Below are 27,051 nucleotides of genomic sequence, written 5' to 3' on the forward strand. Positions count from 1 at the left end.
ATTGTAGCTTCTAATTTAGGTCACAAAACTTGAAAACTTAGTAGGTACTTACCAAAACAGCACAAAGCTGTTTTGGCCACAGCATAAAACTGCTTTTAAAGGAAGAATTAGTATCACAGAATCAACTAGGTTGGAAAAGACCTTGGAGATCATCAAGTCCATCCTAAGAAGCTAAGTAGGAGGCCAGTGTTGTATTCAGCTGGTGTGATACAACCTAAAATTATGTGAGATAATTTTTTTGTGTTTTTTTAACTGGGTTTAAGGTATATGAGAGTAAGTCCACCTATAGGTGTTGCAGGTGAAATCCTTTAGGCCTTGTCGATCCTGGCACTGAAGAGCTATAAGGATCCATCACAGAAATGGTCCATGAAGTCCATGCCGTTGTTCTGCTGAAATTGTTCAATCTATATATTCCCAGGTTAATGTATTTCTGCCTCCTGCTGCTCAGTATAGTTATGAAATGTTTTATTTATCTGAAAAACATTAGAAACTTTGTAACAGCTTACATAAAATTCTGGGAAAGGCAGGCAACGGCTCTTTCTTTTCTATTTTTATATTGTGACTGAATAAGCAGAATTTTTGGGAACATGTAGTCCTTGTACATACAGTTGATTAGGTCCATGTGGATGTATTCATGTTCTGATGACAGCCTGTCATGTAGATCAGAACAAAAATGGTGTTTTGTCCCATATGTGGTAAATGCTGAAATCTAAAGTGAAACGATTTAGAACAGCAAGTTTTGTTTGGTTTGGGGCTTTATCCACCAAAGAGCAGTACTATTACATTTTAAATAAAGAAAAAAAATGAAACATTTTCAAATCCAGGCTTTGAAATGAAGCATTTCATTTGGGTACTCTTGATAAAAAAATAAAAATAATCAAAAATATTCATGGTGTTTTCCCCATAGCTTGGTATTTTCTGGTGAACCCATTAGATCTGATAGCAAAAATACGTTCCAGAAAATGTTCATTGTTTCCAGTAAGATGGTAAAAATAGGAGGACTCTGAGGTCCTGCAAGGGCTCCTTGTACGTTAGGAGTATCTCATGCTGAGCAAAATAAGAAAGTGATTCCTGAAGAAGTCCACTGTGCTGCGACAAATTATAAAAACACTTGAGTAAAGGAAGTCAGCATTGTCATAATTGGGCAAAGGATGCAAAACTAAAAGCAGATTCCTTTGGCATTGCAGTTGCCAGAATTTTAGGAAGACACATCTTTACAGCCCCCATGTTCCAGAGACCCCTATGTATGAGTACCCTCTGTTAACTCAAGCTTCTCCCCACTCCTGCTGCTTTTGGAGCTCTGCCAGGAGGGTGCTGCTCTCTTTCATTTCGCACAGCTTTGTCCTTTGTAACCTTCTCAGGAGCATAGAGAAAATCAATTGAATTATACTTGTTTTGGGGGGATTGGAGAATAATGGAAGCAGCTCTTATGGATGTGGCGCACAGACTGCATCCATTCATCCCCGAGGCACGATGAATGGAGGTGCGAATTGATTTTGACTGCACTACCTCGAGAGCCAGGACTTCAGCAGGAACCTTACAAAATAAGACAAATGGTGTTCTGCATTGTATAGAATTATATCCTTTGTTCTTTAAACAGCTCTCATGCTGAACGGCACCCAGGCAAGTTACATGATTGGAGAACTCCTTGGGAATCCTGGTAGTTTCTGATGCTCTGGGAGGGCTTCAGGGAAACTCTAGTCTGATGCACACAGTTAAATTTGCCTGCTGGGGAGGTTTAGCAATGATTCCAACGAGGTCAGCCTTCTTAATTTGTTAACTGTGTTGCGTAAGGTTTCTGTCTTTGTGAGTTACCTTTGTTTCTAATTGGTTTTCTTCTTATAAATTATAATTTAATTTTCATTTGACTGTACCAGAACACTTTTGCCATCACGTACAAAAACAAAACTGACATAAGCATCACAGTGTAACCACACAATTGTGCTGAAGGCTAGGAGGCAATTAATCTGTACAGTGATGCTCTGAATTCTCCTGCAATGATCAATTCCTTCCTAACTTTGTGATTGACTGTTGTGTGTATATTTTAAATACTAGGCTAATTTAGCTGAAGTTTTTGGCTGCTTTCCATCAATCATTTTATAATCTATAACCTTTCTCTTTTTTTCTCAGAGTTTTATAAACATCACATGGGAACATAAATATATATTGAATTGGCTTTTATATTGAATTCACACCCCACTTACAAGCATTCGTTGTTCTCATTTTATTGAAGAGATTAAAAAACATCTGGGTTAAAATATCCAGGATTCCCCAAACTATATCATACCAGAAAGTGAGGAGGAAACCCAATCCAGAAAAATGTTATTGAGTCCCTAGCGTAACACAGAACTTATTGGGAAGTACATGTCATTTTCTATTAACTTGTTTAATGAAAGAATGACAAACAAAAACTTATTTTAAAGGTAAAGACTTATTCATCCATCAATTTATTCATCCATAAATTGTTGAGATGTAATTTTTAGGTCTTTGAAATAACACTTAGAGCTTAGCAGTAAGTGCCTGAAGTATTTTATAACCACAGGTGATCAGAGCTAAGTGAAAGAGTTCACCCACAATGTGTGTATTCTTTTTATATTAAAAAAAATATTTTGAGGGAATGGAAAGAAAGAGGAGCTAGGCCCCCAAAGTCCTGTGAGCACTGTGAGCTTCTAGAAACACATCTTAGAAACTCCCAGACTTTCCCCCCTCCAGCTAAACCTTAATCCTGCTAATCTAGCACTGGACCTCATAATTTGTTCATTCATAACTGGAAGTTAATTACTGTCACAGTACAAATACTAATAAAATTATTCTACTGTAATAATCATGTTACAAGCTCCAGGAAAAGGAAGCACTTGGGAATGAAGAGCAGTGTATGACCTCACACTAATCGAAATTGCTGTTGAATTTGGTGTGTCTGTGGCATTGTTAATAATAAATGCAAGTGATTGATCCTGCTCTGGCAGGTAATGACACTTGACCACACTGAATTGATTTGCCTTGTGTTCACTTGAGCTGAACAGACATACAAGTAAGTTTATGGCACCTGTCACTCATCCTTGAATAAATGACCTTTTCAGAGATACAGAATTAATTTTCTGAAATGCTTCTGACATGGAAGGAAATTACCCTATTCACATTAGCTTAGGAAATGCAGGATTTCTTCCCTCGATTGGAAGGTTCAAGGAATGCATAAATAATATTTAATATATACTATGTACTGAAACTTTGAAAATTTGAATGAATCTTGGTGAAAGCCTGTCCTCGTAATGGTGATTTGTGAGATACTTTTATTTGTTCTTATCTTTGATATTGAATTTCTCAGTACTTGAATGCTTCCCTCAAAGCCCTTGGATTTGTATCAGCTCACAAAAATTTAAAAACGCAGACTTGTAGTTATGATGTGTCTAAACATCCCTTTTATCACCCTCAGCCTCTGGCTGGGAAGGCAGCACTCCCTTTAGTGTCAGTCTGCTCCGTTCGTTTTCCACCCAAGTGCAGGCAGAGTTTGATCCTGGTCTAAAGATGGCCCTTGCAAGAGTCAATTATTTGCCAGTCATTTCAGGTAGCTTTAATGTATTCACCCAGATAATTTCTATGCTCTTTATTTAGTGAATTCTTTCAAAAGTTATCCTGTAAGGTTCCAGGGTGTTAGCTGCTCTAGAGGATGTCTGTGTATTCTTGCTCTGCACACAGTAGATTCTTTGTGCCGTAGCATTCCACTTATAACAAAATCAATATTTAAAGTCCCATCCTGTTACAGTCTTCAAATTCACTCTGTTTAGATGTAAATTTTTTAATCTTCTCTGGAGCTAAGAGCAAAGGAAGAAACTTTAGCAATTCTGCAAATGGATTTATATCTTGAAGGATGTGACACACACGACAACATATCTTGCCTCTTGGGTTTAATGCTGAAGAAATGTATACACAGTCTTTGGGGTTGAAGAAACAAAAGCAGCAAGGACAGACTGTCACGAAGCCTGGTCCCATCTTCTCAGTGTGTAAGCAGACAGGGAAGGAGACAGTCCCTTTGGACTCTGTAACAATGCAGCTTTCTGCTGCAATGTGGTTTGCTTTCTGCACAGAAGAAATCAATAGTGAGGAAGGAGAGTGGGTACCTTTTGTAGTCAACAATTCATTCAGCTTGTTTCATCATGGCAATCTAAAGAAAGAGTGTAAATGTTTCTAACTCTTTGTTTTTGGTGCCAGAGCTCTCTGGGTATGGGGTCATAGTGCCATTACAGGGAACGTAGCACTGATTTATTGCCTTCCTGTTTTCTTTCTTCCTTCTCCTCACACCACTGTTATGGTCCATGTGGAGTGAGGAAAATCTATGGGCTGATGGAGCAATACTCTGGCATAGCAAGGACTGCTATGATTTTTCCTCCATTACAAAAAAAGAATTGAGGGGTAAATTAGTGATGCTGGAATGCATTATGTTTCTCTGGGGAAAGGTAGACCTGGATGTGGGACACAAAGCTTGGAAAAGTGTGAGCAAAAGGCACATCTTCTGCTTTGCAACATAACTGCTTTGGGAGAGTGTCACTATTCTGTGAAAATCCATCCTGTCCTGAGCTGGCTGTGTGACCTGAGCTCTGTGGTAAAGCTCCTCTCTCCTCTTTGACTCCAGAAAAGGTGTCAAAAGCTTTGCTAGCAAAGGGCAGTGCTGCCAGGTGCTCATCCATCACTTGCTTGTTCCTGTTCCCCAACCAGAACAAGTTTTCTCCAGACAGAAGTGTCAGTAATTTAAATAGGTTTTGCTGGTGAACCGTGCTCCTGTCAAAGCCTTGCTGCTCAGATCCTCTCCCTGAGCCCACAGTGTGTCCCTTGGGAAGCCTGGGGAGCACTTGGAGGTTACTGTGGTGTATCTCTCCTGATGTGGAGTTGGCAGAGGGATGTGACCTGACCCTCAACATGGTTTGAATTATGAACTGGTTTCTTCCTCTGCCACTGTTTGTTTGCAATGACAGTTTCTCTTTCCCCTTTCTTCAAATGCTTTTGGAATTTTTGAGCATGGTTTTGAAAATCCTGATGGTGTAGTTCATGAAAATATAACTTGTGTTTGTAGTTGCAAGCACAATTCATTATTAAGAACAATGTAATATATTGATTATTCCATATGTCTCCAAGCTTATGTCTTCCTCCAGTTAGTTTTTGATGCTCTAAGCTATATAATTAATAACCTATTCTCATATATTGCAGCAACTATATATTTTAAGGTTATCTGAAATTTTCTCTGAGAAGCAATTTGAATAATGTTGCAAGGAAATCACCCCTCAGCCTCAAAAAATTTTAAATTTATGTTGAATTCAAAATAATCTTGGTTATGTGATTTAACCCTTCTGGGTGGGAGGCCTGAAAAATGTGTCAGACAAAAACCTGAGTGAGGCCTGGATCACCCCAAAATGCTGCTGTAGCTGTTCACCCTCACAATCCAAACAGTGGTGTAAAGACAAGGCCCTGGGACAATTGTTTTTACCAGAATTAGGCTTCCAAACTGTGTGAACTAGATAATAACTGGGAGGAAAGTAATTTAGTAGCAATTTTTAGGAAGCCAGTAGTCCCTGCCTCAATGCCCATTTAACTTAGCACACTAGGGAGCCTGAAAATATAGACAGTAAAATTCTCCTTTCATAATGGATGAATTAATTTAGCCAGCCTAGTTAATTCAAATGCAAATTATGTGTTGAAAGTGTCCATTATTTATTGCTTCATCTAAGACTGTTTCTCTGTTTTTCTCTTTAATTTCTGAAGTGCAGCAGAGAAGTGCTGAGCCACTAAATGCTCTCTCAGACACAGCCAATTTTAGTACACTTTCAAATGACGTTTGATTTTTATTCTCTGGTTTAAACCTAATTTTGGGATTGTTTATTTGCTTTCAGTCGTTCATGCTTTCCAGCTGTGGCACATTTCTACTGCCAAGCGTTTCATTTTCAAGCAAGCGGTTGGATACCAGCAGGAGGAATACCTCATCCCAGCTGGGTGACCACTGCCAATTGCATCCTCTATTATCCTTCAGGTTCTGTTGGAAAGCAATGCGTGGTCCTGTTCTGAGTATTGGCATATGTATGCACGTACACATCCACACACGTGTACTGGCAAATGCAGGAGTCCTCCTGGATATTTGCCTCTGGAGACCAGAATTTGGTGTTCCTCTCCCCCCCCACTCCCCCCAGTTAATTTCACAACACAGGAAACTTTTGTGGCTGTATTTTGAGGAGGGACAACCATCACTTGAGATTTCTTAGCTTCACAGAATGATGATATCCTTTCCTGGGTGTCCAGCAACTCATCAGAGGCCCAGCAGTCCTGCAGTGCCAGTGCCACAGTGACCTCAGGCACTGTCCATCCCAGACCAACCAGGGTAATAAACATGTTAGATGAGAAAAACATAAGAAAATGAAGGGAGGGACAGAAAAAAATAAAATAATGGGATATATGGAAGTTGTCTTGCTTAGGACTTTGTTTATTAGCATTCAATATCTCTCTTTGAGAATATTACACCATAATTACAGAATCATTTAGGTTGGAAAATACCTCTAAGATCATTATGTCCAATCATAAACCCAGCACTGCCAAACTTACCAACAAGTCACTGCCACATCTACATGTCTCTTAAATACCTGCAAGATGGTGACAGCCTCTTCCCTGAGCAGCCTCTTGCAGTACTTGACAATCCTTTCAATGAAGTAATTTTTTCCTAACAGCCAATCTAAGCATCCTTTGGAACAACCTGAGGCCATTTCTTATTATTTGGGAGAAAATAATAACTGAGTGGAGGACGGCTCTTGTTTTACCAGTGGCCTGCTGGAGTAGAGGTTCCCATTTTTGTCATAGGAAGGTGACATTGTTGGAATCATCTGTCAGTTGCTCAGAGGGAACCCACTGCAGACATCTAACAAAAAATGCTGGAGGACTCCCACCAAATATAGATGGCACCAAATCTTGTAAAATCTTGTAGAGAGTAGATAATGATTAAAGAGTTTTGTATTTAACAACCAGGAAAGTCCTTCCCTTTCCCTCCCATGCAGAAGAGGGAAAATGATGCTATTTTCACCTGGTCAGACAGGTGAGGCTGAAGGGTCAGACACCCTTGCTAGGACTGCCAAATTGTTTCTTTTCATATGACAAACAGTTTTTTGCTAGACTTGGCTCTCCATCTACCATTTTCCTTCAACATTCTCCAAAATCTCTGCTTAAAATGGGTGATGGAAGCACTGTGATAATTTTCCTCACAAAGGTGATGAATGATTCTTCATTTAAGATCCTGAATAAAACTCCCATTTTGACTTGTTTTGCTGTCTGGATTTTCCAAATGCCTAAAGACCAGCCTGGAGGTACGTTATGCTCTGTGAGCTCTACAAAGAGACCTGAAAAAGAACATCTGAAACAGCATTTATTTTCCCCCAGTTAAGTTCCTTTGAGTGGGCACAGCCTTTCCTTTCAAACACCATCTTTCTACTCTCTGTGCATCACCCAGGTTAGATGATGAGAGTCAAGCTGTGGATGCTGCAATGCTCCATGTCCTCTCTTGTCCTTGTCTTGGATCTATTCCACTAGGAAGCACTAGAAAAACTTTCAGTCTTGAACATGTATCTGAGAGAGCAGGATTTCAAAAGAAGGAGGACTAAGAACTTTGCTTTGTGCTCTTCAGTACTCTGAAATTTCCAAACATCTTTGATGTTGTAAGCTCTTGGAAATTAATTGGAAAAATACCCTTGATGTTAACAGAATTCTTTTTATATTACCTAGTGTTAATTTTCTATTAATTTCTTAAATTGGCTGATAACTGTATTCATGCAATGCACATAAAGAAAAGTGATCCCAAATGTCCACAGCATTTTTTCTCTATTCCAAACTTTCTTGCTTATAAAAATACTAAGAAAATATTTTTGGTTTTTTAGAAAGGTTTCAGTCCAGGTTTAAGTTCTCTTATTTAGGCTTTGTGCTGTAATAGCAGCCTTTCATAAGCGCTACAGGTCCATACAAATTTGATAACTGTATCAATTTAGCACACTGTTTGCAGCCATCCATCATCTGTTGCTTGTAGCCTTACCTCAGCTGATGGGGCACAAGGCAAGGAGAAGCATTCCAAAAGGAAAGTGCTGTGGATCAGCCATCCTTTGTGCATGAGGATACTTAGCAAGAGATATTTCTGAATCCTTCCTTATACACAGATCTCTTGGTTCAGGATAAGGCAAAGAAGAAAATGCTCAGTTTCAATTTGAGGCAAGTTCAGAGGAACTCTGCCTACAAAATAGATATCCTAATTTAGGTGATATAGCTGCTGCAAATTATATGTATACGCTACCTCAAACGGAATTAATTTTCAAGTGTAGACAAGCTTTAAGCAATTGGAGGCTGATTTTTAATTAGTGAAGCTCTGACAGCACCACCACAGAGCTGGTTTATCTTAATGACAGAAGATAAACTTCATTAAGTTTTCCAAGCAACATAAGAAAATGCAAATAAGGCAGAACCCCTTAAAGGGCTTGTGACTCCTTCTGTCATTTTTATTACTGTTGTGATTTTCAGTCATAATCCCATCAGCTTCCCCTCATTATTGTCTGTGTCAGCTGTGTTCCCAGCTTGGCACTGTACCCAGATATTTGGTATGGCAGTTCCTCTCTCTGAGAATGGGTTTGGGGAATGATGTCCAGCCACAGCCCCAAGCAGTCCTGTATGGTTTTGCTTCTTGTCCATGTGAGATGGCACAGGCAGAGTCTGGCTTTCCTGCTTTCTGAGACACAGACCCTGCTGAGCAACCATACCCCAAGAGGCAGAGTAGCTGCAGCTGGCTTGGCCCCATCCTTCAGAAAACATGTATTTCCCAAAGATATGTGTTACCTTGGAGGATTTGTGTTACATTAACATACCACTCTCCCTCTTGTATGAATACAGAAAAAATTGGTTGTTTTCGTTTGCAAATGGCAATGCACTCTCAGAGGCCTCTGCTTTCTGTGTTTATCAGCAGCCAGGAGCTGGTTTATTCCACAGCCCAAAAACTGGAGTAGCTGCAGTGACCCAGAGAAAGATGAGGTTGCAAAGCACTTGCAGCTGCTGCAAAAACAGGGCATCACCCCAGCCTGGGGATTAAATGCTGCAGGCAACTTTCTGCAGCTCAGAGACAGATTTTCTTTTCAATTCCATATCTGGATCTGGATGGTGACTTAATTCTCTCCTGCTCACAGAAAGCAGGTTTTGGGTGGGGGAAAAAAAAAAGAAAAAAAAGGCCCCAACAAGAAATACAGTGACAAATATATTTTGATTTAGTAGGAAGCAGCAGATTCTTACTGACATTTCCTCACCTTCCCAGTACTCTCAGGACTGCTGTAGAAGCTGACATCAAACTTCTGGACTTGGCCCAGGTCCAAGTAAAACTGGAGCCAAAATTAAAATCTATTTTGGGGAGTGAAAAGGAAGGAGATGGAGAGAAAATAAAGACAGTTTGTTATTAGAAAAAGAAAAGGGGGAGAAGAGTAGAAGGGATTGTGTTTGTTTTACAATGATTTTATTACAAATTTGATGTACAGCGACAGTATGTTAAATTTCCTAGTCAACAGGGATCTATACAAAACAATTTGTGGCTAAAGGAAACAGATGCGGTTCTGTTTGCAGCTTCACACATCTGCTCTGCAAGCCACGGCTCTGCCTATGATTCTCTAGGAAGGATGCAATAAAAATGATATAAAATTTTATTGTGTTAGTGGCACTAGTTTAATAACTAGTGAGGAGCCAGAAAACTTACCCGGGGCTGAACTTTTCCCATCTTTCAGTGCAGGGTAAATGATGAGGCTGTTGCTGGTACCAACGATACTGGTGTGAGACAGGTAAAAATCCTTTTGGGGCATTGATCATGCTGGGTGGATGTGGGGGACAAAACCAGAGTGGCAAAGCTTATTAGTAGAGTAATAGGAAAAGATGTATTGAGAAGCATGTAAATGAAATGTTGAATTGGTGTTTAAAATTAAAGTTTACAAGAAAAAAAAATCAACAACAAGAAAAAACCCAACTTTTATAGAAGAAATCTGTGGAAATGTATCTGCCCCTGCTCTATTGATTGTTGCTATCAGTTATAATTTGCCATATTTTTGTTCTGCATTTCAATGCATGTAGCTTGGGAAATTAATCAGAGTGGAATGAGATAAAATAAATAATGGTAGCTTTCATTCTGATGAAGAACATACAGAAAAGCATTGAAATGAAACCACACTGGCCTCCCTTAAAACCAAAATGTTGTCTTTTTTGGATTAAATCCCATAGATTTCCCTTTGTGGGCAGGCCCAGCACAGTATTCTGTGGTACTCTTGGACTGGATAAGACATCCACAGAGGGACAAGTATTCTGGGATGCTGGGCCTCAGCAGCTGTTTCTATTCCAATTTTTCCTTGTGATTGCCTAAATTTCAAAGGCCCTTATCTGAGAGGGTGTTTATAAAGCCATTTCTTCAGGGCATGGCTGCACTGCACCTTCAGGTCAGAGAAGTAAAAGTCCTCACTCTCTTTTGCAGCCATGGCACTCCCACCTCACCTCAGAAGTGACTGCAGCCCCATGGCTACCTCTCCTCTGCACGGCTGCCCCATCCCAGCCTGGCAGGAGGGTTTTGCCTCCTGTATGGGGTATGTATGAGGTAAATCCCTTGTATGAGGTATCTTTCCTCCTGGCACTGCTCCTGGGCTGTTGGAGCTGGCAGTGGGAATGAAGCAGGACAGCACAGGGAGGGATGGGGGAGACACCATGGCCTGGAAGGCCTCCAGACAATGGCCGCCGTCTCCCCTCATAGCCCCTCACAGTGCCTCTCCCTCTCCAGAGCCTTCACCACCCATTTGGGTCGTGTAGTCACATGCTAAAGCAGCAGGTTTTTCAATTTTTCTGTGCTGTGGCTTTTTCTAGAGTTCAATAATAAGAATCCCAGGTGATGGCACCAGCTTTATTGAGGTGTTCGGTGTGGCAGTTTGGAGTGACCGGTGTTATTCCCTCTCTCCACTTTCCCTGGGTGTTCCTAGCTCTGAGGTGCTCAATAAAAACTTCTCACACAGCCTAAGCACAGGCCTTAACCATGCCTTTGAACATGTTATTTTTATTAGCAGGGTCTGTTATCTGCCAAAAAGGAAGTTCAAAGCACTGAAGGCACAACCCCTCTCACTTCAGTGGGGGCACAGCAGGGAGAGCAACACGTTCATCTTTGTGGTCACATATCTTTCAAGAAATGGAAATAAATACTAGGCTATGAAGTTTTTGCAGAATACAGTGTTATTTACAAGCTGGAAGACTCTTGCCAGGTAAAACAATAGGCAGACATTTTTTTTCCCCCTCTAACAACAAAACATTACCCTTCATCCTTTAAGCCTTGTTAAAGCCATGTCAATATATATTTGGAACAGACAAATTTAAAGCTTACTTTAGGTAAATTTAATTTAAAGCTTACTTTAAAGGTAGGTAAACTACTTAAGGTAGTTTAGTTTATTGAATTATGATAAACATAATCAGATACTAGAAATCTTAAAAATGTAGTATTTATTTGACCATGGAAGATTATAAAATAAACAATAATATTGACAATAAATCCACATAAAACAGAACAAAAGTTAAATCTGGAACCAAAGTTCAAAGAAACTCTTCAAATGGGAGTGTCCAAATACAACCTTTCAGGACTTTAAGCTGAAGTGAAGTAGTTTAAACTTTTTCACATAAAAATTAATTTCTGTTTGCAGAGCCATACTGAAACACTTTATCCTGGCTTATGTTACTGAATCCTTGCAATGACCTCTGGGAAATTCCTCTGCAGGCTGAGGGGTTTTGTCAGAGAGTTGCATGTTATCGCTGTAACGATGCTAATATTTTGACTCTGTCTCACAAACCGAATATTGCAATACCAGTTTACTTATCCTGAGGCAAAATATTTTGATCTCACTTCCTAAATGAAATCCAAACGTTTTTGAAAGAGCAGAGCTCTTCATTCCAAGAATTTCTTTTCCAGCATAAGTGTATTTCAGTGGAACAATCCTGAGACATTACAACTTCCAACTACAATTTCAAAAAGCACAATCTCTTAGAATCTCACTTGCTAGATAAGACCATACTTTTCTGTGTGTTTTTTTCTGAATAAACAAACTATAATTTAGAGCTTTAATGAAGAAAAACTTTTCAACATTGGTCTTACACTGGCTGGATAAAAATGGGAAAATGTTTTGCCAGATAAATACATTATTGATTATTTTATAATAAAATTAACCAAGCTGATTACTAGGCAAATAAAATGGGCCAATATTTAAGAACAGTTTTATAAGTTCTACACTACTGCATAGTAGTTCTACACTACTGCAATTTGCCATTGCAAAGCCAATGGCAATGAGACAGGTGACAAATATGTTTAAACAAATGTGGTGTTTCTGATGATGTTCATGACCCATTCCCTTATCTCCTTGGCACACTGAACAATAAAAGTAAGACAAACTGCTGGCATGGTCCCTGGAAAGTAGCTGGCTTGACATGAAGAAACACAGAACTTTCCTGAGAATGACAGAGTAAGGGCCCAAATGCCTTACTGCTTATGGTTTTGAGACATAAACAAAAGAAGGCCATTGGAATTTTAAATTTGTAAACTTCAGCTCAACATTTCAGACATCTCATGTGTCAGAAACATGGTGACCTGAAACAGGGACTTGGCCTATGCAGACAAAGGATTTATTTGCTAATTGCTGAGGATGATCCAACTGGAGCATTTGGATGACCTCAGCACACCAGGGTGCACAGTCTATTCAGAAATCTGGAACAAACTTCTGGAAGGCTACAGATTCAGATAATGTAACAGGCATAAATTTCTGGTAGCATAACTTCTGCAACCCTACCTAGGTGAGAATAAGTGAGTCCAGAGAATTATATAAAGTGATGATTTTTTTTTTTTTATTTTGTGCTAAAAATTGAACAGGAAAATCAGGTTAATAATTCTGAACAGGGTTTTTTTCCCCCCTTCAATTCCCTTTCATTCATTCCTGGCTGAGCAAATGTTTTCCTTGATTAAAGGACTGCAGACAGCATCAGAACAAAATGCATTTTTTGCATGTTTGCTTTATCTATGATGCTTAAATCACTCTTGTGTCAGTTTCCTGGTATTTTTCATGGTTCAAAGACCTCCCCAGGAATACTTAAAAGGGGCATCCTGCAGGAATACAGTTAGCAGAAAGCAATGTAATGAACAAGCTTGTTTTGGGAACCATGAAGTGCTATCATCCGTAAGAGTAATCATGAATAAATTGTCTGATAGCCTCAAGCCCAGCCTGTTCTTTGTGGACTTGTGGGTAATTGCCACAGTGAAGAACATGCATATATTAAATTACAGGTGTGATTTAAAATTTTTCTTTACTTAGTTAAATGCATTAAATTCCATGCTTACTTCACTTAATGTCAGCATAAGGCTCCAGGCATCCTTGTAATGTAATAACCAATGGAGTCATCCACACAGCCGCTGTTCTGTGGCAGGTGACAGCACAGCTTTGCATTAATGTGAGGCTATTAATAATAACACTAATATATTCACTTGTAGAGATAGTGCATATTGCAAAAAGGTTATTATTTTTGAATAGTTTAGTCTGGCTGTTTTCTATACTTCATTGAATAGTGCCACATTTGGAAACAGCCATCCATGGGTGTGTCACCTGTAAAAAACAAACACCTTGTATGACTGTATTAAGTTCAAATCTTGGTTTTCTCTGGTTGGGTTCTGAGCTATGGCTGCTACCACAAGACAGATTAATGACCATAGGATTAACAGAAAATACATAGTGTGTGTGTGTGCTGTAGAGGATATGGCTGATCTTTAGGAGACGACAAAATAAACTCATGTATGCCTCAAGAGAAGCAAAACAGCCTCACAGACCAGCAAAAGTTTCCGTCCTATTTCACAGAACCATTCTGTAATCAGCATTTTAAATTGTATTATCTATAACATAAGGTCATAATGCAGGAGCCTGGTGGCTTATGTGAACTGCAAATCACTGCCCTGGTAGAAGAGCTTTACAAAGAAACACCATAAAAGTCACCCAAACTGAGACAAGCAAGGGAGAAAGCTCTGCCTTTAAATACAGAGCAGCTCATATCACAAGCCAGCTGGATATGAAGAAATAGTTTGCAGTTGTAAACCAGCAGTAATTTCTAGGTGATATTTCTCTTTGTATTATGCAGTCACCATGAGGCAGAAAGCATTAATTCTCAGAATATTTATACACTGATGTTTTACACAAAATACAGTACAAACAAGAAGAAGAGTTTCCAAAAGCAGCACACTGACCTAAGCCACCTCCCAGTCAAAAAGCTCCATAAAAAAAGCCTTTTTAAGGACCTTTCGAAAAATCTCAGCCAAAGGGTTTGGTTTTGTTTTACTCCAAGCACAGGCAGGAGCAGGGACCTGCTGGGTTGTGCAGAAGATGTCCCCTGAAAACGCATCTCAGAGGTGGCCAGGGTGACTGCCTGGTTTTGGAAACAGGGTGTCCTGCCCTGCCAAAGGCTGCAGTTTCTGGTCACCTCATGTGACCTGGAGGCAGCTCCAGGCCTTCCCTCCCTGTGGCTGATCCATCTGTCTCTGGAATTGGTTCCCAGTCAGTAGTGTCATGCACCTCTGTGGTTATTAGTGTCCACCAGGATGGATGTGTAGGAGGACAGAGAGGCTGGGGACATTTTGCATAGCACACTGGAGAAGGAGACACAAGTAGCTGGTGCTTCTGGGCGTGTGAGGTTTAGAGACAGGATATTTTGTTCCTCCAAATGATTTGCCAAATGTTTCTTATAAATCCACTATCTAAAATAGTGATCTATCAAAGTTCCCTGGGATTTGTAACAGCCTAATAACCATAATGAATGACTGTATTAGCATGGGGTGATCAGTAGATTTTTCTTGAAATCGTAGATAAAAATGAACAGCAGAGGAAAGGAAACCCTTCATATTAACACTGTGGGAGCTCTTGTATTAATTGGCATATAATCAGGTACAGCTGCTAATAATCAGGCAGCTCTTAAAACTAACACACAGAGTACTGCCAATGCAGCCCGAAGAGATAGCAAATACGTAAATATTCTCTGAAATTCAGGTTGCTGAATGAAAGTTATGTTTTCTTCTAAGCTTACAGATCGCTGGTCCTGGGTTCTGCTTACATCAAGATGAGACACTGTGAGATCCCCTCATGTCATAAACCATCTCTTCCCCTACTTGGAGGTCACTGAAAAGTATCTGTCAAAATATACTTATTTTTTTTCCTGTGTCCAGTATCTTTATAACACCAGTCTTCAGAATACTCAGTTTTCTTGATGGAGCATTCTGCAGATTCTTTGTGGGATCTTCTTTTATTCCTTTTATTGTCCTCTGGAGAAATTACACAGCTCAGCTTGCCAAAGCTACCCCAGTGTCACACAACATCAGGCAAGTTCAAACAAGAATGTAAACTCAAGAAAGCAAATTGATTGTGTAGCAACAAATAATTGAGCTCTTGATTACAACCTTGGAAGCACTTACAGGCACAGCAAAAACTCCCCAAACATTTAGGAAACCTACAGTGATTCTAACAACAACCTCTTGTTCTAGCTGTCACTTAGGGTTTTTCCTCTCAGCTATCAAAGTCAAGGGGCCAATTCAGCCAAATTCCCCCTCCATGGGGTTGGGTTTCTCAGTAGGTTGTCATCCTGGTGTTTCCATTAACTTTAATATACAAGGGCTTTCTTGTTGCTATTGAATGCAAACAAAGCTTGAAGGATCTCTGTTTCTTTGCTCACTTAGGGTCCCCTGCTCCCCTGCAGCCTTGGCGTGGGCTTTGCATGTTCACATAAGCTAATGGGATATCTTTAACATGAAGCATGACAACTTGGATTTTTGAAGAAGGCTGCTGAAGGGCTGAGCTTTTCCTGCTCTCTTTAGAAGGTGAGCTGAACTGTATTTAAAAGCCTTTATGTGATGTTTTATTAATCCCATGAGTCTACTTGCACAATATTTATGTCCTTTGGCTTCATGACACTTTTATGGTGACCACACAAGTGACCATGTTGCTACACACTAGTCATTTCAGGGTTTGTTCTGCCAGAGATATCCCAAGGTTTGTATTACATTGCTTTAAGAATAGCTTTTGGGACACACGAAACACCTTTTCTTACAATCAGTCACAGCTTTCATGTGTGCCTTTACAAAGCTAATCAGCAGCTGCATTTGTTTCTTCTCTCCAAAACACCCTTCTCCACCTTGGCCTAGGTGTTCCTTGCATGAATATTCATAAATATGATATTAATTAAGTGTGAGAGATGTGCTCTCTTCTATTATCTGAGGTTCTGTCTTCTCTTAATGTCTGCAGCATGCTGACTTTATGATCTTCCCCCCAAAGAAGTGAAAGGATAAATGAGTAAATACAGACACTTGTGTAAAAGCTGGTGTCACATGTTGCCTGGAGACTAATAGCTGTCAGAGCTAAAATAGCCAACCTGCTCTGGAGACAAGTGATTAACAAATAGGGACCTCAGGAACAGGAAAAAGCACCAAGGGGAGGAGATTAACAGAGCTCACAAGAGGAGCAGGGGTTAAATACTTAGTGAGGTACAGGCTGAAGTCCCTGCAATAATCATTGTTTTTATTTATTGCTGCTTATTTTTGCTATTTATTGCTATGCTGACGAAAGAGTTTCTTTCCTTTCAATTTTCTGTAAGTGCCTTGTTTTCTTCCTGGTCTGACCCTATGGTTTGCTTTTTCTAATAGAAGTGAGAAGGGTTTGGGTGGGGGTTTTGTAATTTTGTGCCAAATATGTTATTTTCTTGAGTAGACCTTGTTCTGTTCTGTGCACTTGAAAGGCACAAGCACAATCAAGCATATGCAGAGTGAAATCAAAAGTGGTGTAAAGAAGGTCTTGCAGAACATCACGCTGATGCTACTTATCAGCTATGGTGGTTGTTATTTTGTGATTTTGTTTTTTGGTTTTGCATTTTTTTACAAGCTCATTAGAGCAAATATGTACTGGACAAATCCCTACAGCTTGAAAAATTTGCTTGAAACTGTCTCCTGCTTTTTCCAGAAGTGGTGTGTACGTTTGATTTCATTTTTCAGTATACTAAGCGTGAAACTTTCTCTTTGAAATATGCTGTAGTTTCTTATCTGTCTACATAGTGATTCTATAGAATTTATTTCTTTTTTCAATTTTCAAATGAGAAAGTAGGAAAGTTGCTTTTGATTGCAAGGAAAAATAGATATGAGGAAAATAATAGAAAGTGGGAGAGAATGGGAATAGAAATGTAAGAGATTTATTGAAAACTTTGAAGAGAGGAGCATATATGGGGCACCATCCTAAATTTGTGATTACACTTTAAATTCTGTCTCAACAGCACCTTGTATTTTGTGAATTGTTTTTTCCTAGATTGTATTTTAAGCTTGTAGATTTTATGTTTATTTATTGGTTTTAAGGAATGCTATGCTAGAGAAATAGAAAGTACCACAAAAAGGGCACAAACCCACTCTGGGGTACTGCTGGTGATCTTATTTACAGGGAAGCCCAACACTGGGTTATTTTGGATATAATGTGTGTCTCACTCTCTTTATTTAATGTGTAGTCAGCATTAAAAATAACATTTTACCATATGTGAAGAGCAAGAAGTGATCAATACAAAGTCAGGCTACCTGCCAAGGAGGGTTTTTGTTTTTTTAAAATTGGTTTCATTTGTTTGGATTTTTTCCCAAATGTTAAAAACATGAGAGAATACTATTAAGAGCTTTATTCTGTGTTGTTTGAAATAAATAAATTACTTAATCCTTAAATATTACTTTTGTGCTATTCCATAATTCACAAAGGTATAAATTATGACAGCTTTGGAGGTTTTGGATGATTCTGAAGATGTACATCAACAGCTGTCGTGCTTTTTCTGAAGGTAAGGATTGTTACCATGCTCTCTTTTGGGGTGGAGAGAGAACCAGTGAGCTTTAGTTTCCTTAAATCCATGGTTTGTGTGTATCCAGGTCTTCCTGTACATAAAAAGTGCTATAATCAATCAAAAGATTAGATTTGGTGTCCCCCAGAAGCAAATAGGCCTTTTTACCTCCTTGAACCACAAGAGTGGTTTTGGAAGTATTTTAATATTGCTATGATGAAATATACTGCGATTGAAGTAGAACCATTTGGGCTAAGAACGAAAGGGCTTTTTTCCATTAACTTAATATATTTTTACTTGCTAAAAGTTTGTGCTGCTGTTAAGATATAGACAATGTTATGAAGGGATGAGGAGCCTGGTGCATTTAAGATCTTCATGATTCATCTCCCTCAGGAGAGTGCTCAGAAATAGAAAGCTTACTGAAGAAAGTTAATTCTAGGCCTGCCAGAGGATCTTGGGACAGCAATATCAAATATTAAAGCAGCAGATTTGAAATAAACCTAAAACTTCATTGGGAGCAACTGAAATAGATGGGTTTGCTCGTTATGTTTTTCCTATCAGATATTAAAACAAGTCCCCTGCTGGAATGTGTGTGTCTGTTGGTCAGCCCCCATATTCCCTGTCATTTCTGGTGTCCTCAATTTCTGGGACTTCAGTAAGATGTGCTTTATTTTTCTGGTGGAAAAATGTGTAAATTATAATAATTTGAATAAATTGTACATAGTACTTCACTCTGGCTCTTTTGCAAATGTAAAAGCAAAGCTACTGTATCTATTCATGGACAGCTTGACTGTTTCATTCTGTCCCTTATGCCTTCAAGGGAAAATTTGAATTATAACACTAGAGATGAGGCTGATACTGTGGACAGTTACATTTTGCCTTTAATTTTAAGCCTCCTTATCCTATTCTTGATATAGCTTTCCATCCAGAAGGAGTCTTGAAATGCACTTTTCTGTAAGTCTTTCCATTTATTCTGTCCTCAACTTGCTACTCACAAATTGTATTTCTGATAAAGTTTTCAATCATCATAAGAGAGAGATATAAATTGAATGTTTCTTATACCTGTCTATGAAAACCTCAGTATAAATCCACCTGGGAGGCAAGGGGCAGGGGAGGAGAAAGTGCTGTCTCTGTTGCTGCAGGTTTTGACTGTGATAGCAAGCAGACAAGGTTAGTTGTTGCTTACCATCCTAGAGGTTGTCCTTGCACGTGTCCTTCTCCCAGGTCGAGCCAGGGTCATGCAGAGGCATGTGAGTCCATGAAGAGCTTGGGGAGGGCCTCAGGTGTCCCAGGGAAACCTGAAGCTGGACTGTGGGCTCACCTTGGGTGAGAAGCAGAATGAAATGTCAAATGTACTGGGTGACCTCATTCTAGGAGTCAGGTGGTGAAGTGAGAAGAATGCTGCATGTCACATACTGAGAGGAAAGCTCTTTGCATCTGCAGCTTTAGGCTAGGAATGATGAAATGGTGGTGATAAGAGTGCAGTGTGTGGGGAGGACCAAACATGAAGCAAGCTGAAATTAGAGTGCTGGTCAGCTACCTATGCCATATCAATAAGTATATATGGTTTTATAAGAGCTTCTGAAAGATGGGCTGAACTAAGAGACATTCTTGGTATGAAAATGGCAAGGCAGTTTTCTTCCCTTTCTTTCTGCCTTCTTGTCTCAGTTCTACCTCATTGAACACTTCCTTTTTGTTGATCATGTGGAAAGCACCATTTTCCTAGCACCTACCAGCATATAAGCCTCTCTCACTTTCCACCTGCTTCCTTAAAGATTAGTTTCATGTTATGATCCACCAAAGTAACCCACCTAACACCTCTCTGCAGATATTGCAGGAGCAGTTTCACATAGCCGACAAAATCCCATCAAAGACGGAAATTGTTTTCTTTATGTGAGTGGCAAGGCAATTACCGAGCTGAGTGACATGGGTGGAGGAGTGCATTTACACCAGAAGCTATTGCTGCAGCAGAAACTACTGGCAGGAAAGCAGTGACTGACATTGCTTGGCTTATTATTATGGGCCTTGTATAAATGGAGTAGAAGCAATGACTGTTACTGCGTTTCTAATCAACAAAGTGTTATGCCAGTAATTAAGTTTCAACTGACTTGCATCTCCTTTCTAGGCATTAATTGGAGGAAGATATGCAGATTGCTGGTTAATAATAGAACATTATATAGTTCTATAATCATTTTCTTCATGTTTATCAATTTGTTTGATTGCTTGTGTGGCAAATATTTGATCCTGTGTGTGTCTCTTTAGCCATCAGACTGTTTATAAACATCATTGTTTATTGTGTTAGTGACATCTTAAAGCCTTCCAACTTTCAGAGCCTAATAGCAGCAAACGTAGAACTTTATTTTGCAAAATAAAGTGAGGCCTTTCAAAGAAAACTCCAGATTGTCCAAACCACATATGGATGTCAGAGATGGGAACAGTGTGAGCTGCATGCTGAACCTATTTTAAACTCCCACTCATGATTTCCAAATGCAGTTCTCTGTCAGAGAGCAGGCATAGAGAATTTTGGGTGCTACAGAACTCATGTAAATAAAGGCTCCAGAAATCTGTTTTGTCAGAAGTGTTAATAATTATATCGCAGTTTGTGGTGGTACAACTAAAACTGGAACCTAATGTATAGATAGGTGCAATAGATTGTGAATAATTGTAGAACATATCTATGCTGTTTATTGCCCAAAGAAGCCAAAATATTGGCAAAAGCATTTTCATTGTTTTGTCAAGGGTGACAGAGGGCTCTGTGAGGGGAGGAAACACCCAAGTGTCACACAGTGGCAGATGCATGCTTGATCCACTGACCCAGAAGCCAAATCCAAAAGCATGTTCCCATACCTTTCAGTAGGTGCTGTGCACAGGAGAGCAGCTCTGCACTAGCCCAGGTTTCAGTTTGTTCTGCACCCACTCGTTTGCAGCTGTCTGGAATCCACCATGGCTGCACATGAACAAATTAACTGTATTATTGGATTGGGTACCAAATATCCATTCATCCCCTCTGCCTGGGCTTTGTCAGTATATCAGTTCTCTATAGATGCAAGTCCTGTCCCCAAGAGTTCTCTAAAGTGTGCCCTATTCCCTCTGTCCTAGTAGACCAAAGATAACATATTTGGCCAGAGAGACAGCCAGGCTGTCTTCTTATACAACAAATACCGTTGTTTGGCTTAGCTAAGCTACTTTCTTGCACCTCCTGGGGAAAGAGAAAACTGCTTGGGAACAATCATAACACAGGAGTGTGAACAAAGAATTCAAAAATCCAGATGAAAGTTTTATTTATACCAAAGGGAAATACCGTTTCTTATAACAGCAGAGTTTAGGTTTATACATGAAGCCTCAAGACAGTTCTTAATTCACAAGGTGACCATCATACACAGGTTTGAAGTTTTGTGCCTTTGGGATTGCACAGGATGGCTGAGTGCTGCCCTCCAGCCTCTTTATCCAGCAGGAAAAAATGAACTTGCTTAATTCTGATTTTCCCCTAGTTGCATCTTTATACAAATGGCTCTCCATAAACCTGCAGCTTGTTTTTAATCAGTTTCTGGAAATACTGCTTTGAAAAAAATAGCAAGGAGCTCTGGAGATCAAGGGGAAAAAAGACTTATAGGTGTCTGCTTTTTCCTACTCCAAATTCCTTTGACATTTTAACAAACAGATTAATTTTATATTTGAATGGCTGCTGGAATCTGCAGCATTGGGCAAAGTCTGGGTACACCACATTAAGCAATGGCTTGGGACTGGTGCCAGAGAAGGGCCTCTTCCTTGAAACCAGCTGCTTGCCAGTAGTTCACAGCTGAATTTACAACCAATGTAAGTGCTTGTGACACCTCTTTATCCTTTTGGAGGTTCCACACTCAGTGTGGATGTGGTGGAAGTGTCTCAGGCTGTTGCTTCTGCACTCATGTGCAACTTTCAGTCCAGGATTGCATGCGGTCACACAGACACGTGTGTTTTGTCCACGTATTGCTCCAGGTAAACACTTGATAGGGGTGGTAAAAGAAAGCAGATGTATGGGAAAAAATGTGAACTACAAACAGTGGCTTGGGCTCCCACAGAGAAATGTCTAGGCAGGAAACACTGTCAGTATCCTTAAAATACTTGAAAACACTTTAGAGAGTATTTTACTTTTTCAGTCTTGTTTAATCTTTTCTTGAATTAAGAAAAATTATGAGAACCTCTAAACTACCTCTGTAAAGGCCTCCCATTGTAGCTCACTCCCCTAAATTTGGTTTGAAATTTCTTCTTGCTCTCTAGGAAAATTTGATTTCTCAGTATTCTTACTGGACACAAAGGTTTGAGTTTGTAACTATCTCTCTGAAGTCGCATCTCTGCCACAATAAAAATAATTTCTGTAAAATACAAAAGCTAAAATAATGATATAATAATTTTGTAGTGGTTGAATAGTGAAAGAATGAGGAAGAAGAATGTGTTTCTGAATGAATTGAATTAATGTGTTCTTGGACTTTGTCAGGAACCTTTTCTGCTGCAATTCAAATTTCTTCCCTCTGTGATCCACCAGTCTGGACTCCTGCCTATGAAATGCTTTGGAAGTACTAGCTTTTTTTTCTTGAGGGTCATCAAGTCCAGTTCTGTAGCTTGTGTTTTCTAGGTCTCTGTTTTCCTGACTCTCCTCTGCACTTTATCCAATTGAGCTACTGACATCTACACATAAACCCACAACTGGGATATTTGAAGTTGGAGCTACTAAGACTCATTAAGAGACTGACTGCAAAAAAAAAAAAAAATCTTTAAATGAGAATTCTATCTATGCAGAGGTTTAAATTACTGCATTTGTCTAACAGCCTTCAATAAGAAGGAGCTATGTTTTTTCCAGGGTGGTCCTACTTAAAAAGATTTCCAAACTATCATAAGTGCAATTAAGCACAGACTTTCATTTAGGTCTCAATAATATACTGAATTGTCTTTATAAGGCTTGTTTCAAAATTATCAACATTCCTGTAAGACCACGGGCTCTGGGTGTGTTGTGGTCTCTTAAATATTGTCAAGTGTAGGAAAGTACTATTATACACTGGGAGCTGAAGCATCAGCTGCTCATTTAATTTTAAAGACACCAGTCATTTTCCAGAACTGTCAGGGAAGGGGGACCACTACCTTAAGACAGTTCAGCCTGTTCTGTATTGCATATAAGGAGCCTTGAAGAATTACAGACTTACCTGAGGTATGCCTGTTGTTATCTTAGAGAAAAATCAAGAAAAATGAGGACTTCAGACTCTAATTGCTGCAATCATAGAGAAAATCTCTAGCCCAAGTCACTGGACTTTCTGTCTTCCACTTAATCAAAGTGAATTGTGATATAAGCACCACTACATCGTGGTGCTGCATAAAAAGCTGTAGAAAATGAAAGGACCATCTACTGCTGAAAGAAAATGAGTGGTTGTTCTGCTGGGTACTGTGAGGCCTGTTAACCTCAGCAGAGACCAGTGTTTTAGGGGAGAAGAAACTGTTAATATTCCCTCTGGCTACAACTGAGAATTTTCATTATTGTGAAAGGTGCTGTACTGAAAGCACTGGCGATTTAAGGCTTTTATTCACTGGACACAGAATTGCAGCAAATTTAATGCTAAATAAATGGACAGACTTTGACTGGTAACAGCTGGCCATAACTTTTTGAGCCAATAGACCTGAGCATCTTCTCTGTTTCTTCTTCATCCTTGCCATTAGCGGATAACATACAATTTATTTGTCATGGAGCCAGCCCAGCTTACCATATGCTTTAAAAAGTCATTTTCCCCACTCATCTCCCTGGTGCAAGAACAAGCTGCTTGCGCCATGCTCTGGTAGAGGTAGGAAACACCCTCAGGAAATGTATGTGCAAAGACAGAACAGACTGTTGATTAAAATGCCTGTGTTGACTTAAAAACGTTGGCCTGGATATTTCTGGTATCTCCAGAATATGCCAAAACACCTGCAGATCCCTTCAGATGCAATATGCTCTGTAAATATTAACTCTCTGATTTTTTAAAAATAACTAAAAATACTTATCCTTCCCTTTCTCACATCTTCAAGCTTTCTACTCTCTTCCTGTTTATCTGGACTGCTTTCTTCTGTCCCCTGCCACAGTTGCTTGGTATCATGTAACTTCCTATCAGTTCAGAAGGAAGAAAATGGATAATTCAAATATTAACACTTCTGCTGAGACCAGATAATATTTTAGCTGAAACAGCAACGTGAAAAGATTCTTTATGGTGCAAATCTATTTTAACATAACTTTTTAAAGAAAATAAGCTTTCTTTTTCTACTGGGAGGAAGACCTCAGAACCAGGGGAGGAAAAAACCCACACAGACCTTTGTCCTCCTACTTTGCCTTTTGGTGTGTTGAGCTGCAAACACAAATAGATGTGTGAATATGTGCCAGTCATTCTTTTTCCAAAAGAATATCTTGTTTCAACAATAATTGTGGTCTTCTGCTGTGTATCATTAGGCATGTGCATATTTTCCTGTCACACTCCTTAGGTATCCCAGGTATGGTTTTGATGGATGATATGTTTTGGTCTTTCTTCTTTGATTGAAGTTGTAATTCTGATTTATACCAGCTGCTAAGCATCACAGAAGTAATATTTTCTGACTTTGGGTCATCTAAGTAATTTGGGGGTTTAGTGGTTTATAAGACTAATGCAGGATCTCTGCACAGGCATGAAGAGATCTACAGAAAGTGATTTTGTAGACAAGAGTGCATTAAGAAGGAACTACTCATAGACTGCATATAAAGGTTTCTTACTCTTTGCTGTATCTGAATCTTTCATATCTATTTGATGTTTCATCTCTTCAGATCTCTGGACAAAAAGCTGAAATATCTTGCCATTTCCCTGGTGAGTAACTCACTTTTCATGTACACTGAGGAGTTTCCTTAGGCTGTGGTTCAGCAGAAATCTGCTTTTCAACTTCAAGACAGCTATAAATGCCAGGGATTGGGGAGAAGCAAAATATTTCTGAAAAGCAAAGGAGAAAAATTGATTTACCCGTTACATTTCAGTCCTCTGGTCATTGCCTGCATCTCTCTGACTGGAAACCACAAAACTGAATCATTTTCCTGATACCAAGGGGAAATGCAGTATCAAAGACCATTATTTTATATTTTGCTATTGTTACTTTAGTATAAATATATAGATTGGGATGGAAGGTGCTCAGAAGGTTCCCTGCTCATAGCTAAGATCCTTAGTTATTGACAGGCTGCATTTTGTTGTTTCAGAACAGATACATTTCTGTCACTTCAAGAAGTTTAATCCCTTCTGCAAAAGACTCTTTCAAAGACATCTAAGGATGAAGCATCCTTCTTTATTTAGGTTCCATAAATTAATCAAGGAAACTTTGGCTAACAACTTGTTTTTGTAAAGGTTTTCATTCCTGTTGTTGCAAAATGTACTGTAGCAGTTTCTTCTTTAGTCTGTTTTTCCCTTACATTCCTAAATAACTCTGTCATTCACACTGGAGTTTTGCAAACTCTGTAACTTTTTGAGTGTTTACTGTTGTGCCTTGAGAGAGGACACAGATTTCATTCAGCAGAAGTTTAGTGATAGCACCACAAAATGATGTATCTACTTCTAGATGGCAATTATCCTTTTTTATAGTATATATTTCTTTTCTCTTATATAAGATGTGTAAATGCTGACATAACCTTCAGGTTTTGGATAATTTGGGTTTGGGTACTGGTGGGGGTGTGAGGAAGAATGGGTAGTAAAGTCAAAGGGAATGGTTTCCATTGATGTCAGAAGGCATTCCTTTCATTAACTCTGTTTGAAGATTGAAGCTTTTGTCCCAGAGGGGTGTATGACCTTCTGTGTGCTGCTGAACAGTTGCACTGCAGTGCTAGGTGCCAGGTCTGCCTTCCTTGGCATCCACTGGTTGCGCGCCCACTTTCAAGGGAGTGACTTGTCTCTCTTTCCAGGGTGTTCCATGACATTGTCATACGAAAATGCCCTCAAGGCATCCTAAACTTTGTCAATACTAAGAGAAATTTGGCTCCTCTAAATAGAACTAAATGGTAAGAGACATAGCTGCTTTCACGGTCCTTCTGTGTTACTGTTGCCATTCTCTATGTGTAAAGTACCTTCCTGTACTTTAAAGAATAGCACCACCTGGAATATTTTTTCCAGGCAATAGGCTTTTAAATCTCCTTACAATTACTTCACTGCCTTTTCTCTCCTATTTGATTTACCCATGACTTCCTGAAAATATTTTTAGCTTGTTCTCGAGCTCACATTGATGCCTCTGTGAATTAACTGATTAAAGTCTGTCATGCAGAATAAATATTTGGTTTAGGCTTACCTTTTCCCATCCTGCCAGTTTTTACAAACAAATGCAGCTTGTGTTTTGTCAGCTAAAGAACATAACTCCAAAAGAAAAAAAAAAAGGAAATTAAATTATACCTCCATAAAAAAAAAGTTATTTTCTAAAGTTCTAATTATCCTTCTGTGTGCATATTTGCGGTGTGTTTGAGCAGGTGGAGAACCCAGGATCTACAGATTAGCCAGCAAGGCTGGCTTGTGGTAAGTGTGTTTGTCCTTGGCTGAGAGATGAATCACCACAGAATGGTTTGGGTTGGAAGGGACCTTAAAGATCATCTATTTCCAACCCCTCTAACTTGGGCTATGATACCTTCCACTAGATCAGGCTGCTCAGAGCTCCATCCAGCCTGGCCTTGAACGCTTCCAGAGATGGGACAGCCACCTCTCTGGACATCCAGGCCTCATCACCCTCATAGAGTAGATTTTTTTTCCTAATATCCTACCTAAACCTGCCCTCTGCCAGCTTGAAGTCATCACCCCTTGCCTTGTCACTGCAGGCCCTTTTAAATACTCCTTCCCCATTGTCTCACAGGCCCCTCCTGGTACTGGGAGGCCACAACTGGGTCAGCCCCCAGCCTTCCCTTCTCCAGGCTGAACTCCACCGATAGCAGAGGTGCTCCATCCCTCTGATTAACTTGGTGGCCTCCTTTGGACTCACTAAAGCAGATCCATGTCCTTTTTGTGCTGGAACTTGCTGACAAGCTGACTTGTTTCCCTCTGGAGTGAATCCCATGCTGCTCGCTATTTCTAAGTCTTGCTCATTCCCACTGCCCTTAGAGGTGTCCCCATGTTCAAGAAGAGATTCTGCTGGCTTTGTGGGGTGCTCATCAATTCTAAATCTTATGCA

At 39.6% G+C, this 27,051-nt stretch overlaps 1 long non-coding RNA gene across 1 annotated transcript; it reads left to right on the top strand.

Moving 5' to 3' along the window:
• The first annotated feature begins 16,591 nt into the window (after positions 1-16,591).
• LOC148184565 (uncharacterized) lies at positions 16,592-24,733 on the top strand. The gene is made up of 3 exons (XR_015772327.1): positions 16,592-16,678; positions 17,816-17,892; positions 24,689-24,733. It is a non-coding gene; the product is annotated as an uncharacterized LOC148184565 (long non-coding RNA).
• The last annotated feature ends 2,318 nt before the right edge of the window (positions 24,734-27,051 follow it).

The sequence above is a fragment of the Pseudopodoces humilis genome, chromosome 3 (assembly GCF_049639895.1).
Source record: "Pseudopodoces humilis isolate 2021_Gansu_Grassland_sample_001 chromosome 3, ASM4963989v1, whole genome shotgun sequence".
In the NCBI taxonomy this organism is placed as follows: Eukaryota; Metazoa; Chordata; class Aves; order Passeriformes; family Paridae; genus Pseudopodoces; species Pseudopodoces humilis.